A 15,979-nucleotide genomic window follows, 5' to 3' on the forward strand; every position below is an offset into this window, starting at 1 on the left:
TATATAACAGCAGCTCTAAGGCTATACCTATCAGTATGATGCCTATATAACAACAGATCTAAGGCTATACCTATCAGTATGATGCCTATATAACAACAGCTCTAAGGCTGTACCTTACTAACAGTATGATGCCTATATAACAGCTCTAAGGCTGTACCTTACTAACAGTATGATGCCTATATAACAGCTCTAAGGCTATACCTCACTATCCGTATGATGCCTGTATAACAACAGCTCTAAGGCTATACCTTACTATCAGTATGATGCCTATATAACAACAGCTCTAAGGCTATACCTTACTATCAGTATGATGCCTATTCAACAACAGCTCTAAGGCTATACCTTACTATCCGTATGATGCCTATATAACAACAGCTCTAAGGCTGTCCCTTACTATCAGTATGATGCCTATATAACAACAGATCTAAGGCTGTACCTTACTATCAGTATGATGCCTATATAACAGCTCTAAGGCTGTACCTTACTATCAGTATGATGCCTATATAACAGCTCTAAGGCTGTACCTTACTCTCAGTATGATGCCTATATAACAACAGCTCTAAGGCTATACCTTACTCTCAGTATGATGCCTATATAACAACAGCTCTAAGGCGATACCTTACTCTCAGTATGATGCCTATATAACAACAGCTCTAAGGCGATACCTTACTATCAGTATGATGCCTACATAACAACAGCTCTAAGGCTATACCTTACTATCAGTATGATGCCTATATAACAACAGCTCTAAGGCTATACCTCACTATCAGTATGATGCCTATATAACAACAGCTCTAAGGCTATACCTCGCTATCAGTATGATGCCTATATAACAGCTCTAAGGCTGTACCTTACTCTCAGTATGATGCCTATATAACAGCTCTAAGGCTATACCTTACTCTCAGTATGATGCCTATATAACAACAGCTCTAAGGCTATACCTTACTCTCAGTATAATGCCTATATAACAACAGCTCTAAGGCGATACCTTACTATCAGTATGATGCCTATATAACAGCTCTAAGGCTATACCTTACTATCAGTATGATGCCTATATAACAACAGCTCTAAGGCTATATCTTACTCTCAGTATGATGCCTATATAACAACAACTCTAAGGCTGTCCCTTACTATCAGTATGATGCCTATATAACAACAGCTCTAAGGCTGTCCCTTACTATCAGTATGATGCCTATATAACAACAGCTCTAAGGCTATACCTTACTATCAGTATGATGCCTATATAACAACAGCTCTAAGGCTGTCCCTCACTATCCGAATCTTTAATCTGCTGCTCTCCATCTTTCTGTCTGAACTGTAAAACTGCAAGACTGCATTGTTCACACATTTGCTATTATCCCATGTCGTCAATTGTATTCGTTTGGCTTGCATACTTAAAATCTAACATCTTTGTAAATAGTATTATCTATTTTACTGTATCTGTACCACTGATGCTTGACTTTTGTATTTTGATTCTGTAGCTTTATCTTGTTTGTTTTTTTGGTGCTTTTCACCCTGGCCCAGTAGACCTCCAAGTAAACAAATGCAAATAAATAAACAAACATACTTACATTTACTGTACTTGGTGCACAAATGTGAAAGTTCGCAGTTCTAGGGTCGATGAAATAATATAGACCCGACATGCCCTGTGCTGAGGCGAGAGATGCACTAGATGTGGAAACCCTTTTTGGGAAATTAGGTTCATGGATGAACTTTTCCAGAAGCACACAAACCCAACATCTCCACATGCCTGTAAACCTGTTCCTGTAAAATTCGAGTCAGAATATATGAATTAAGTGAAAAACTGGGTCCCCTAACAGGGTAAAGTCATTGGCCTGGACAAAGACTACTTGTGATACATTTTCTTGAAGTTAACACTTGCACAGCAAGAAAAACTGAAGACAGCTTTGGCAGATGCCACCTACATACCAGGCAAATGGAGGCATCCGGGGTAAGATAGTGGTTGCCTTACCTTGGGGAAGGGTTCTCATCTCTAAAAGTTGGGTAGGATATTGGATTCAGCCACTGGCAGAGATCTCTGTACGTTACGACTGCAACAATGACCCAGAAAGAGCATTCAGGTCTAGTGTTATTACAAAAACCTGAGAAGCCAAAAAGTGCAAGGATCAACATTTTGAACTAAGGAACTTCTAAGTATCTGTTTAGTTTTGACAAGTCTAGAATGGATCTTCAGGATAACCTTGAGTAAACTTTCTGACCTCCTGGCAAGAAAGCACAGTTATGGTTCCTTCTACAAACATTTCTGCTAAGACAGCGGCTACTAGGTGTTCCTGGTCTTTTGGTCTTCAATATAAAAGGAAGTCTTTGTCCTCTGATATTAATACTCATGGGTCTGATGTCAGTTTTGACAGATCCTGGCAAAAGACGGCCAGATCATCAGCTGGGACAGTAAGGTGAAGATGGGGTAGGGTTAAAAGACGAGGTTGGTTTTTGGGGGAGAGGGAAGAAGCTGGTACCATCACAGCTGCTCCATGCTAGAGGCTGAGCTGGGGGGGGGGGGGGGCCACAATATGTCTTCCTGCTGCCAATTCCGTTTCTATGTTGCCATCTTACTCTTATCTTTTCACTCTGGCAGTAAGATCCTTCTTTAGGTGGTTAGTTTCTATAATACACAGCAAAAAAAGAGAGGTTGAAATGTGTTTAACACTCTACATTGGCTTTCTTTTGTCATTCAGCCTTTTGAACATATCAAAATATGGGGGACCAAACAGCAAATTCTTATTCAAGAAGACATTAACAAGTTGTGCCTTCACATCCTCACAGAGGAAGAGGTCCTCAGCCAAGAATGTTTTCCTCATGATTAACTACACAGAAGACGACCTGTACCTGAACTGTGTAGCTACAGATTCAAATTTTCAGTATGTTGCCCCAGCTGTACACTAGCTGCCTTGGATAATCAGAGTTGCTTTAAAGGTTTCATCCCATCACCCCAGGGTGCGGGTGGCCAGGTTTCCTGTATCATTCAGGCAGTCTGCTACCTCCATCACTGATGCATCCTAGAGCTGCTCGTGCCCCTTTTGCAGTTTCCAGGGATACCACATCTAGATCTGCACTATGTTCTTATCAAAAACTTGACAGAGAATTCTGCACCCCATGAAAACAGTCAGATCTCTTATGGACAAGGTTATGGCTAGAAGTCTAGCTCTAAAGATACTGCTTTAAAAACACCCCGCAGGGCTAAGGCTTACAGTTACTGATTATTATTTTTTTTTTTGGGGGGGGGGGGCTTAAAACCGTGAATGCCCAAGTATCTCTTCTGGGATGCAGAGACCTTTTGAGACTACTACTTGAACAGCTCCCTCATAGTTAAGAATATCCCCAAATGATGTTCTCCTGACAGTCAGTGACTAGTGCCCATACTGTCTACCATATGCTAAAGGGGAGGACAGTCCTGACCTGTAATCTAGTTCCTCTTCTTACTCAAAATCAAAGCAGTCACAGTCTCACTGGATAGTAATTCTCTTAGATGAAAGGGATCCAGACAGAAGGTTTTTCAGAATCTGATTACAGGCTATTAAAAATGAACAAACTGATCCAATGTTAGACTGGCTGGGCGAGGGGGAAATGAAATAGGAGGCAGCTGTTTAGGCATGACAGGTGTCTTGGGCTTAATGCTGTGATCCTGTGTGGCTGCCAGAGATACATAAATCCCAAGGGGTGGTGGTACCAGATTCAAATCTGCTGAGTGGACGTTTTCCTTTAGGATTACTGCAAGGATTACATTCACCTCTTCCATAACAATTAAAGAGCGTTACGGAGTTATATATCCTACTCCCGAGTCCAATAAGGGTTGGGCCAGTGGGATGTTTTAGGGTAACTTCAAAAGGACAGCTCTAGAGGCTTTGACATACCATCCATGGGCAGCTCCAAATGCTGTGGCAGTAACAGCAGTCAGGGTCACAGACTGTTCACGTGACTCTTGCAGCTGATGCCCTTGGGATTAGACATCCTAAATGAACTAGCCAGATTAAGTCTTCTTTTAATTTTTTGGACTTGCTTCACCATTTCAAGGCTTTTCTTTCGGAAAAGGACCTGCTTGCCACCCTGCTGATGAAATGGAAACATGGCAAACTAATCTAAAAAGGTTGCAAGTCTCATTTCTGGTATGGTAAGGGGAAGGGCTTTCTATCATCTCTAAAGTCATAGGGCAAAATACAGAAATAAGCCACTTTGTGCTCTTAACCTAAGCAATAAATGCAGTTGATGTGGTAATCTTTGTGTGGGACATATCTGCAACCACAACTGGTTGCCTTTTCTGGGGCAAGCATGCATTATATCTCTATGTATGTATGACAGTTTGCTTAACAAATCATCTTCTTTAGGCTGCTCCCATTAGGGGTCGCCACAGCGGATCAACTGTTTCCATTTCTTCCTCTCCTCTGCATCTTGCACTGTCACACCAACCACCTGCATGTCCTCTCTCACCACATCCATAAACCTTATCGTAGGCCTTCCTCATTTCCTCTTACCTAGCAGCTTCATCCTTGGCATCTTTTTCCCAATATACTCTGCATCCCTCCTCAGCACATGTCCAAACCAACGTAATCTTGCCTCTCTGGCTTCGTCTCCAAACCTTCCAACCTGGGCTGACCCTCTAATATACTTATTCCTAATCCTGTCTACCCTCGTCACACCCAGTGCAAATCTTAACATCTTCAACTCTGCCACGTCAAGCTCTGACTCCTGCCTTTTTGTCAATGCCAGTGTCTCAAACCCATACAACATAGCTGGTCTCACTACCCTGTTGTAGACCTTCCCTTTCACTCTTACTGGTACTCGTCTGTCACAAACCACTCCTGACACACTTCTCCACCCACTCCATCCTGTCTGTACTCTCTTCTTCACCTCTCTTCCACACTCCCCATTACTCTGAACTGTTGATCCCAAGTATTTAAACTCATCCACCTTCACCACCTCTACTCCCTGCATCCTCACCATTCCTCTATCCTCCCCTCTCATTCACACACACATTCTGTCTTAGTCCTGCTGACCTTCATTCCTCTACTCGCTAGAGCACATCTCCACCTCTCCAGGGTCTCCTTCACCTGTTCCCTACTCTCACTACAGATCACAATGTCATCTGCAAACATCTTAGTCCACTGGGACTCCTGTCTGATCTAGTCTGTCAACCTGTCCATCACCACTGCAAATAAGAAAGGGCTCAGAGCTGATCCTTGATGTAATCCCACCTCCAACTTAAACGCATCTGTCACTCCCACCGCAGACCTCACCGCTGTCACACTACCCTTGTACACATCCTGTACCACTCTTACATACTTCTCTGACACTCCCGACTTCCTCATACAATACCACAACTCCTCTCTAGGCACCCTGACATGTGCTTTCTCTAAGTCCACAAAGACACAGTGCAACTCCTTCTGATCTTCTCTGTACTTCATCAACACTCTGAGCAAACATCGCATCTGTAGAGACATACCTGGCATGAAACCATACTGCTGTTCACTAAGCATCACCTCCCTTCTTAACCTAGCTTCCACTACTCTTTCCCATAACTTTATGCTGTGACTGATCAATTTAATCCCTCTGCAGTTACTACAGCTCTGCACATCCCCCTTATTCTTAAAAACCGGTATCAAAATATTTTTTCCATTCCTCAGGCATCCTCTCACTTTCCGAGATTTCATTAAACAATCTAGTTAAAAACTCCACTGCTATTTCGCCTAAACACCTCCATGCTTCCACAGGTATGTCATCTAGACCAACAGCCTTTCCATTCTTCATCCTCTTCACAGCTATCCTTACTTCCTCCTTGTTAATCCACTGCACTTCATGATTCATTATCCGCACATCATCCAACCTTCTCTCCCTCTCATTCTCATTCATCAGCCCCTCAAAGTACTCTCCATCTGCTCAACAAACTCCTCACTTGTGAGTACATTTCGCTTGAAAACATGCAAGCTAACAAATTAAGAATGAAAAGGGAAGAAACTGATCTCCAGTTGGGTAACTATCAGGTTGATTATCTTTACTTGCAAGCCTGAATCCATGCCTGACTGAGAAGCACACTGCTGTACCAAACATGCAAAGCAGGAAAAAAAGAACTAAAGATGTGTGGATAGACACCACCTACATACGATGAACAAAACAGTTAATACTGGACTTCATCAAATTACCACATACCCAAAGCAGAGGTCATTAGGGCGTGTTTTGTGTGTGTGTGTATGTGCACGTATGTGTGCGTGGGGGCTCTAGAGAAATGCCCCATTATCCTAGCCCGACTTTGAGAAAACAACCTTCTTCTCCTTGTCTCCTTCCTAGGGCATTGAAGGTGAAGAAGAATATTTTTTTAATTATAGATCTAGTGGGGAAACGGCCTGTGAGGCTACAAAATAGTGAACGTCAAGACACCAGGCAACCAAACCCAACCTGTTTAAAAGAACTGCACAGGGCCAAGGGCTAGCATCAACTTGTGACTGATGAGGGGACAAGTTCTGCTTCCTGAGTACACTTTCCACTGGGCTACCAGGCTTATTACCACTACATCAGTGATCCACACTGTGTGATACTGGGGTTTTTACACTTAAGAGCCAAAATGCGCCACCTTTAGGATTTCTCTTTTCCCCAAGCTAGGGTAACTAAACAGAAGCGGTTGTGAGGGGCTGCTGGATGGCTTGCCCCTTGAGAAGATGCTTTTGCTGTTGCTTCTTTCATCTCGTGTGGTTTGCATCAATGTTTTTAGGTCTTTGAATCACCATAGGACTGCCCAAATCAACTTTCGTGGGACTTTATCACAAGCTCTTTTGGATTCTTTCCTCACCTCTTGCTTCTCCTCAACTATCTGTCTTACTGCAAAATATCAGGTCAGTTGTGCTGCATCCTGATCTGAATCAAAACTGCTCACCTCCTATTTTACTTACTACATCAGGTCAGTTGTGCTGCATCCTGATCTGAATTCAAACTGCTCACCTCCTATTTTACTTACTACATCAGGTCAGTTGTGCTGCATCCTGATCTGAATCCAAATTGTTCACCTCCTATTTTACTTACTACTACTCTGTGTATTTCTCACCTGCCCACAGCTGTAGATGCCCCTTTGTTCTTGTACACTGGCACTAGCATACTTGTTCTTCAGTCATACAAGATACACCTTTCTCTCCATACTGCTTCAAGTACCCTCAGAAGCCATTTCTTCCCATATCATCCAACAGCTTTACCATAACTGCTGTGAGCTCATCTGCGCCTGATGCTTTTTCTAACTTCATTCTTCTTAGGGCTCTTCTTCTATGGTGGGCTCCTCCTCTTCTTTCATTATAGGCCGTGTCTACTGTAGCATGGCTTCTGTGAAGTTTTCTTCATTTCAGAAGCTTCTGGAAGTACTCCTTCTGACGTCCTGTGGACTGGTGAGCAGGTTGTTGCTGGCATCTCTTATGAAGGGTGTCCAACTACCTTCTTTGCCTGAGGAGAACATGGATCAGATTGTGCATTACATCATGACTAGCCACTTGACTGCGTTAAATATGCCCCTAGCCGATTCCGTTATATTGGCCTGGGGAAAAGAATCCCAAGTCCTAACTGCAACTACAGAACCAGCACCGTGGGTCCCACAGGACAGCTCCATTTCAGAAAGCCAAGGATGGGTATTGCTTAGGGTTGCTCCAGTGTTGGCAAGGCAGCAGAGATATACCTGGTCAGACCCCCCCCCCCCAAAAAAAAAAAAGACTGCTAGCTGTATTCCTCTTGATATCAACCAACAAAGTGATTTCCCTTGACTTCTCAGTAGAGTTGTTCACCTGACGCTTACAAAGAACGCAAGGCCATCTCATGTGTGACCCAACTTGCTAAGCCCAGTCTGGCACTGGCTTAGGATCACGTGACAAGTAACTAGTCTGGGTATCTTTTACAGCAGCCATCTTGAAAGATCAAAATATGACATATGGCCCTGAGATTTTTCCCTTACTCACCCCTAAAGGTGATCTGAGGGAAGCACTAGCAGTTATGGCACTGCTTCCATCTAACAGGCAAAGTATTAGTGTAGGTCCTGGTTTATGGTCTGCCAACCACTGCAGAACTTTGAAGTTTTTTTTATAAAATTGCAATTTTATTATCTTGTGCACCAAATACAGCCAGTTTAAACATATGCAAGAAGAAAATATGATGCTGGTAACACGAGCAAGAACTACTAATACAGTTGTTCTATAGCAACGAACTATGTACAATACCTACAACAGTGCTACTAGAATATGAATAGGAAAGACAGATACAAAAGTACAAGTTCAGTCTTTCTACATCTTTGAAAACAGGTGAGTATTATTTTATGACTGTTACATGTGTACGAGTTGTACTCGATTCAACGTACTATTAAGTATGTTCCCTATACAGTCCCTTAATAACACTCCCAATTCAGGTAGAATCCAGTGCTAAGCTCTTAGGCGTAACCATCGACGATCAGCTTAAATTTGACTTGCATGTTAATAACTGTATCAAAAAGACCAATTCAAAACTAGGGCTCCTTTACTGTAACAAGAAATTCCTTACCTCTGAAGCCAAGATTACTCTCCCTCTTACCTACCTTCTACCCAGTCTAATGTACAATTCTCAAATTCTCACGAATCTTAACTCGGCACTCCTGACCAAACTTGTATCTACCTACAACAAAGGTAGCTAGATCTGCTGCCCAACAAACCTACAAATCCCATCACTCTCTCTCTAAAATCTAAAACACCTAAACTGGCTTGAATTACCCCACCAACTTCTTCTCTCTCAGCTCAAGATCATCCATTCTATCCTATACCAGTATTGTTACTTAATGCCTTGTAATAATCCTGTAACACTGCTGTTTAATGCTAATTTATAATGAAAATTGTATATGTTGGAGCTTTTCTCCCCGGGCCTCCGCTGAAAAAGGGCTCTTCAGCTCAGTCGCACAATCTCGGTCAACAAATGTAAAATAAAATAAATAAGAAATATTAGAATAACCGAACCAAAAAAATATGGACCAAGTGCTGAACAGTACTAAAACACAAATCCAAGAGCACTTGAAGGAAATAAGGCTGCAGGTAATAAATAGTTCGATAAATTTATTGAGGTACCACAAAAGAACATAAACGCTAACAGCTCTCCACACTGCGTTTTCGTTTACAAGTAACTTCATCAGACAACCATTAGCACACCATACTGACCCCTTAAATACAACTCACATAATTAACTAAACATCAATTAAGCAAACAATTAATCACTGCCAGCTGCTCTCTTGAAAATATATATGAAATTGCTGCAAAGCTCTGTTTAACTAAAAAGAATAATTTAAAAAGAAACTTCTACATCCAAATGTTATACATTCTTATATAGGTAAAGTACAGTTTTGTACCTACCATAAATGTAGATGTCCGAACTGGATAGCATCTGCAGTCATAACAACTGGGTTGTCCTGTCGTCAGGCAGCCCTGCAGTCGGCCGGATTCCAAAGTCCGGGTCCGGCTTCGGCTGATGTCGCACTCCACCCGACGTCATCTCTGTTGGTCTTCGGGTATAAAAGCATCAGCCGACGCATTTTCCTCAGTGTTTCTTGCCCCAGATGCCAGTAGCCCTCTTGCAGGCTAAAATTTGGATAGATGCCAATGTTTCCAAATAGATAGAGGTAAACACAACAATAAGCATGTATGTACATATATACAAACAAATACACCATAAAAGACTCTCCCCCAACAGCTAGCTATTAGGAGGGTAAACACCCTAAGAGTACCACAGAGGGGAAGGAGGGAGGGTAATCCTGACTGCAGATGCTATCCAGTTCGGACATCTACATTTATGGTAGGTACAAAACTGTACTATGTCCTTCATGGATGCATCTGCAGTCATAACAAGTGGGTAGAATACCATAGCCAACTAGGGAGGAGGATAAAAGTAGATTATGGTGTGTTTAGGATCCCTTGCAGTACAGCAGTGGCAAACCCTGCTCGGGATCTGGAATATAGAGGCAAATTATAATGCTTGGCAAATGTATGCACGGAGGTCCAAGTAGCCGCCTCAATAATGTCTTTGGTTGCCACTCCTCGTAAGAAGGCTGTGGTAGTGGCTGCTGCCCTTGTAGAATGAGGTCTTATGTTCTGTGGAATTGGTTTTCCATGGAAGGAGTAACAGAATCGTATGCAATTTCCTATCCATTTGGAGATTGTCTGTTTGGAAATAGCTTTTCCTTCCCTTCCTGTTGCATATGCTACAAAAGTTGGTCAGTCTTTCTGCTATTTTTGTTCTGTCCAAGTAGTAGCATAGCTGTCTATGTACATCCAAGGTATGCAGTATTCTTTCCCTCTGTTTTGTGGGTTGGGAAAGAAGGTAGGTAGGTGGATTGCCTGGTTTAAAGACACTCTGGATACCACCTTGGGCATAAATGTAGGATTAGTCCTCATGGACACTCTATCTTGGTGGAAGATTAGGAAGGGTTGCACTGCCATTAAGGCCTGTAGTTCTGAAACCCTCCTTGCTGAAGTAATTGCCAGTAGGAAAGCAGTTTTCCATGACAGGTGTTGTAGGTCTGCTGTTGCTGCTGGTTCAAAGGGTGATAGTGTCAACTTTTCTAGCACAAAGTTTAAATCCCAAGCTGGTAATGGTGGTTTCCTTGGAGGTTTTACATTCTTGATTCCTCTGAGGAACTGCCTGAGCAAAGGGTCTGAAAAAACAGGTGGATCAAAGCTGTATTCTGCTGAAATAGCTGATGCATGTATCTTGACGGACGAGTAGGACAGGCGTGAATGAAGAAGTTCGCCAGATACTCCAGAATGTTAGGCATATCTATGTTTGACACATCTTTTCCTCTTTCCGTACTCCAAATGACAAACCTTTTCCATTTTCCAGCATAGTTCCTTCTTGTTGAAGGTCTGCGTGCTTCAAGAATAATGTCTTTAACTCTTTGGGAAAGTTCTGGATTAGCTGCTGCTATGTGATGTTCCATGCAGTCAGTTGCAACGTTTTTAGGTTTGGATGTATGATGCTGTAGTTGTTCTGAGTTAACATCAAAGGCATCAGGGGTATTGGCCACATATTGTTCGGAGACATGCTCCTCAGTAGTGGGTACCAGTGTTGTCTTGGCCAGTTTGGAGCTATCAGGATTATCCTTGGACGTTCTTCCTTGATTTTTAGTAGTACCTTGTGTATCAAGGGAAGAGGTGGGAATGCATATGCTGTTAGGCCTTTCCAGTTGAAGGAGAGCGAGTCCACTTTCCATGCTAGTGGGTGGAATGTCCTTGTGCAGAATCTTTTGAGCTGGTGATTGAGAGGTGATGCGAATAGGTCTATCTGTGGCATTCCCCATTTCTTTGAGATGGTCTTGAAGATGTCCGGGTGCAGCTTCCATTCGTGGGCATCCAAAGTGGTTCTGCTTAATATGTCTGCTAGAGTATTGTCTTTCCCCGGTACAAATATTGCCTGTAACTGGATGTTGTAGCTGAGTGCCAGGGTCCACAGCTCCAAGGTCATTCTGCATAGTGGTATGAATGAGTGCCTCCCTGTTTGTTGATGTACCACATGACTGTGGTGTTGTCTGTCCTTATCATCAACTGGCCCTCTTTGAGAAATGGTTTGAACTTTTGGATTGCCAGTTTTACTGCCAGCATTTCTTTTAGATTGATGTGCAGGTGAAGTTGATCCTGTGTCCACAATCCTTGCACGCGTTTGTCCAGCATGTGGGCCCCCATCCTAGGTCTGAAGCGTCTGTTGTGATGGTCTGGCTTGCTTGACATCTGCGAAAGGGTAGGCCTGGGTTTGACTGGCATGCCTGAGCCCACCATAGGAACTCCTGTTTTAAGCATGGAATTAGTGGGATTTCTGTTTCTAGACTGTGTCTGTGTTGGGACCATAAATTCTTTAGGTACCACTGTAGTTTCCTCATATGTAGTCTGGCAAATGGAACCAAGATTATGCATGATGCCATGAAGCCCAAGGCCTGCAGAACTTTTCTTGCTGTTAACTTGTTCAGTTTTGTTAGTGCCAAGAAGTAAAGAGGAAGTTCTTTTGTTTTCTGTAGTCAGGAATGCCATTTGTTTTACTGTGTCCAATTCCGCGCCCAAGAATGTCCTTGTTTGGGATGGTATCAGCCTTGACTTTTGTAAATTGACTGTGTATCCCAGTGCTTGTAGCAAGTAAATGACCCTTTGTAAATCTGTTGTCAGCTTGCTTTTGTTGTCCCCTTGTAGCAGGCAGTCGTCCAGGTATGGGTAAATTTGAATTCCCTGTAGTCTGCAATGGGCGATTACTGATGCCAGGCATTTTGTGAATACTCTGGGCACAGTAGATAAGCCAAAGGGCAATGCTGAGAATTGATAGTGCTCTGATCCTGCAAGAAATCTGAGGTATCTTCTGCAGATTGGTCGAATGGGGACGTGCAGGTATGCCTCCTTGAGATCTAGAGTTACCAGCCAAGACTCCTTGCCCAGCATGGGAAGAAGTTGCTGTAGGGTCAGCATTTTGAATTTTGGGACAATGATGTATGTATTTAAGGTGGACAGGTCGAGAATTGGTCTCCAACTTTTTCCCTTTCTTGGAACTAGGAACAGTCTGGAATAGAACCCCTTTCCTTGCTCTGCTGTTGGCACTCTTTCCACAGCTCTCATGTTTGCTAACTCCATTATCTGGCGTAGAGCCTCTGTTTTGTGATTTGGAGGTAGATTTGGCATTCCTCTTTTGACTGGTAAAGTGTGGAAGTGAAACCGGTAACCTTGATCTATGGTTTGTAAAATCCACTTGTCTTTTGTTATGTAGTGCCAGTTCTTTGAAAATAAGGTTAACTTTCCGCCTAGAGGGGCTGCTGTTTGTTCCCTGGTAGGCGGATTTAGGGTTAAGTCACTGTGGTTGTGCTGATGTAGTGGCAGTGGCTGTGTCTGTGCCTCTGTTGTTACCTTGCCACTGTCGTCCTCTGTAGGCACCTCCTCTGGATTGGTTTCTGCCTCTGGAACGCCTATTCCTGCCCCTTTGAAATTTTGTGGAGTCAGGAAAGGACCAATTTTGGCAGGCCAGTTCCTGCTAAACCTTGGGGTTGAACCTGCAAGAAATCTTTAACAGTTTGAACAGATTTTGCCTTTTCTTCCATTTTCTTCATAACCTGCTGGGCAGGTGTACCAAACAAACTTGTCTTGTCCATAGGAGCATCTAGCAACTTAGCTTTAACATGATCCGGTAAAGCTTGTTCCTTTAGCCATGCATGCCTTCTTATCACTGTGCCAGTCATGGCTGATCTAAATGAAGCCTCCAGTGCATCACAGCCACATTTTAAGGAATGGTTGCTAACCTGTTGTATGTTATTTACCATCTCTAATACATATTTCTTATCAAGAGATTCATCAGTGGTTAGTTTTTTAGTTAACTGATCAAGCATAAACTCTTGGTATTGTATCATGTGAAACTGACAGTTTAAAGCTCTAGCTGAGAGAGTAGCTGAAGTGTAGACCTTTTTCCCCATCTGTCTAATGACCTTGCTTCCCTTTCAGAAGGAATAGGGTTTTTAGCTATGGTCGCGGCTACTGCCTTGGGACCCTGGGATATAGTTTCTGGGTCTGAAAGAGGGGCCTTGTAAAGGTGGTGATGAGTATCTGGCACCCTGTAAAATCTGTCTGGTTTGGCAGGGGCTGGGGGTAAAGAATCTGGAGCGGAGCAAACATCATTGAAAGCATCATCCACCACAGAGAGAACAGGAGGTATAGCTAAGGGCCTGTGCTGTGGGAGGTGCAGAAAGGTCCTAAGTCTTTTTCTGGAGTCTGAAAAATCCTGTTGCTGCCATTGGAACTGTTCTCGCATGGCATGCAAGGTTTCCCCAAAGGAGAATTCTTCTGGTGGGAAGCAGCTGGAATGGATTCTTCAGCATCAGAATCTTCAAAATTGGAGAAGGGAGCCTCTGGCTGGTCAGTTATGTCTGATTCATCAGCAGAATCATCAGAAGACACTGGCTCAGGGGGTTCTGCCCTAGGTCTCTTCTCTGGGGGCTGAGAGGCCCTGTCTGGGTGAGATTGAGATCCTCTAATTAAAGAAATTAAATCTTCTGCCAAAGTAAGCATTTGAGAACTAGAAGAGGGCCTGGATGTGGGTGGTTTAACAGGCACTGTTTTAGTAGTCTTGGCTGCTTTAGCCCTGGCGAAGGCCTTAATGGACATGGCTGCTGGAGGCCTAGCAGCACCACGTGCTGGGGTAGAGACATCCAAGGGATGGTGTCTGATAAGTCAACCACCGTAGTGGGTAAAATTTCTGAGGTCGATTCAAGGGTTGTAGCAGGGCCCTCAGTTGTAGGAATAGGTTCAGCTGTACTTTGATCAGTTTTCTGGGTATCTTTTACAGCAGCCATCTTGAAAGATCAAAATATGACATATGGCCCTGAGATTTTTCCCTTAACCATGGTGATCTGAGGGAAGCACTAGCAGTTATGGCACTGCTTCCATCTAACAGGCAAAGTATTAGTGTAGGTCCTGGTTTATGGTCTGCCAACCACTGCAGAACTTTGAAGTTTTATAAAATTGCAATTTTATTATCTTGTGCACCAAATACAGCCAGTTTAAACATATGCAAGAAGAAAATATGATGCTGGTAACACGAGCAAGAACTACTAATACAGTTGTTCTATAGCAGCGAACTATGTACAATACCTACAACAGTGCTACTAGAATATGAATAGGAAAGACAGATACAAAGTACAAGTTCAGTCTTTCTACATCTTTGAAAACAGGTGAGTATTATTTTATGACTGTTACATGTGTAAGAGTTGTACTCGATTCAACGTACTATTAAGTATGTTCCTATACAGTCCCTTAATAACACTCCCAATTCAGGTAGAAAGTGCTAAGCTCTTAGGCGTAACCATCGACGATCAGCTTAAATTTGACTTGCATGTTAATAACTGTATCAAAAAGACCAATTCAAAACTAGGGCTCCTTTACTGTAACAAGAAATTCCTTACCTCTGAAGCCAAGATACTCTCCCTCTTACCTACCTTCTACCCAGTCTAATGTACAATTCTCAAATTCACGAATCTTAACTCGGCACTCCTGACCAAACTTGTATCTACCTACAACAAAGGTAGCTAGATCTGCTGCAACAAACCTACAAAAGCTTTTCTCCCGGGCCTCCGCTGAAAAGGGCTCTTCAGCTCAGTCGCACAAATCCAAGAGCACTTGAAGGAAATAAGGCTGCAGGTAATAAATAGTTCGATAAATTTATTGAGGTACCACAAAAGAACATAGTAACAGCTCTCCACACTGCGTTTTACAAGTAACTTCATCAGACAACCATTAGCACACCATACTGACAAATACAACTCTTCTGACTGCAGATGCATCCATGAAGGACATCTGATCAGTCACTAAATTGTAAACCTAAACATGAATACATATAATTTAATAAAACACATATAATCAACCATAAAAACAAATGAACTTTAAAACTGTATAAAATTCAGGAATATATATTAATGCTACTTTGGCGCCGTCTGATGAAGTTACTTGTAAACGAAAACGCAGTGTGGAGAAATATTAGAATAAGATGTAGCGTTGTCATGTACTTAAAATATGCTTGAACAGAAGCTTCCAATATTTCTGATAACCTCGCTAGTTATAATTAGTCTGAGTGGATATATAAGTTTAGGCCATATTTCTAAACCCACTCCATGAAAGTTTGGTACGATCTAACCAATTTTTGGTTATATAGAGTTTCATTAATGAGCAGATGGCAACTAATAAATGCAGTTCCATTGTGGGTAGTTTAAAGTCTATAATGTGGAGAATGGCTACTTCCCAAGACAGTGCTGATTTGTGATATCCCATTTTTTTCTAGAATTACGTTAAGCGATCTCCATAAGTTCTGTGAATATTTGCAATACCACAATACATGTAGAAGGTCAGCTTAGGGGCATAAGCAACAGTTGCATAAAGGAGACATTTTGGGATCAAACTTGTTCAGAGTCGTAGGAATGAAGTACACATTGTCGATCATTAACTGTGTATATAGCATTCTTTTGAAT

At 42.5% G+C, this 15,979-nt stretch overlaps 1 protein-coding gene across 1 annotated transcript in view; it reads right to left on the reverse strand.

Annotated features, from left to right (window-relative positions):
• The window catches only part of PPP4R3A (protein phosphatase 4 regulatory subunit 3A), a 1,651,308-nt gene that overhangs the window by 476,466 nt on the left and 1,158,863 nt on the right, over positions 1-15,979 (reverse strand). The window lies entirely within an intron of this gene.

Source organism: Protopterus annectens, chromosome 6.part0 (genome assembly GCF_019279795.1).
Source record: "Protopterus annectens isolate FY-2018-M chromosome 6.part0, PAN1.0, whole genome shotgun sequence".
NCBI lineage: Eukaryota > Metazoa > Chordata > Ceratodontiformes > Protopteridae > Protopterus > Protopterus annectens.